The following is a 1,407-nucleotide window of genomic DNA, read 5'->3' as shown; positions in this document are numbered from 1 at the left end:
TCAGTACAAAGGTTATGGTCAACACAGCTGCTAAAACTTTACTCTTGATTTACCAAGTTTAACAAGTTTCTCAGCATGCAGTTGGCTGCTATTTCTCTTTCAGTGAAGAAACCCTAAACAACAAACAGTCCTGTGAGTTATTTGGTAAATATTGGAGAGGCCTGTCCTGCTCAATGGCTTGTCCTCATTCACACACAGAGCGCAGCAAGCCAAGTTTCTATGGAGACTGCATTTTTCTGCTGATGTAAGAAGCACCTCTTCAAACCCCCCACATTCCCGCATTTACCTCCAGAGTCACTCACATAATCAGACGGAAAGCATTGACCCACAGGGAACACTTGTTCAAGAAGTAAGATTGTAACACTTTTTTTTCACTGCATTTTTCTGCTGATGTAAGAAGCACCTCTTCAAACCCCCCACATTCCCGCATTTACCTCCAGAGTCACTCACATAATCAGACGGAAAGCATTGACCCACAGGGAACACTTGTTCAAGAAGTAAGATTGTAACACTTTTTTTTCGATTTCTGGATGAATTTTTCCAACCAAAATCATGTAAGGCATTCTTTCCACAGGACCCCACTTTGTGTTTTAACTATCACCCCCTCTCTCACCCTCTGAAGCATTCCATTATTTCCAAATCCATGAGCGCAGATAATTTGTGTGTTCTGCTGTGTCAGTTGTGGCCTTTGATGCTTGCGTTGTGTTCATTAGCAACAATGGTGTGAACTTATGCTCATTTTTTCTAGGATGAACAAGAATGAGAGTAGCCTGCTCTATAACATTTAAATCCAAACTACTGGAACCCAGTGGGAGTCCCAGTTTCTGACCTGAGAACATTTGAACAACACTTAAATAATTACAGGATTGCATGGTGAACAGTACCCTAATACTGAATGGTGTTACTCTTCCTTAAAGTGGAGATACAGCGAGGCCCAAAAGTTTGAGACCAAATTCTAGGATTCATAATCTGATTATAGAGATTAGTTCTGAGATTTTGAAACACAAGATTAGTTTTGAGATTGTGAGAAAATATATTTCACTACTGAGAACATAAAAAAGAAAATATGTTATATTAACTTTGTTAACTTTTTAGTGTAGGTCAGATTTCCTGCATTATTATTATGATTATTATTATTACAATTGATAAACACTTTCTTATACAGTGTTGTGCTAGAAGGAACTTTATACTGTTTTATTTATTCTGTTTATACTGCATTTTTGGATATTTTTACTATAAAACAAGTAAAAAAAAAAAGTTAAAACACTAATTAAAATATTACATTAAAATTAAAAACTCATTAAAAAGTAATTTTCACTGCTGTCAGTAAAGCAAAAGGGGGTTACAAATACTAAGGCATTCTAAAATTAATATTCTTTGTCTTCTTATTGCTGATAATACAATTTT

This window comes from Sinocyclocheilus grahami, unplaced genomic scaffold (genome assembly GCF_001515645.1).
Source record: "Sinocyclocheilus grahami isolate Dianchi unplaced genomic scaffold, SAMN03320097.WGS_v1.1 scaffold107.1, whole genome shotgun sequence".
NCBI lineage: Eukaryota > Metazoa > Chordata > Actinopteri > Cypriniformes > Cyprinidae > Sinocyclocheilus > Sinocyclocheilus grahami.
This window is presented reverse-complemented; position numbering follows the sequence as displayed.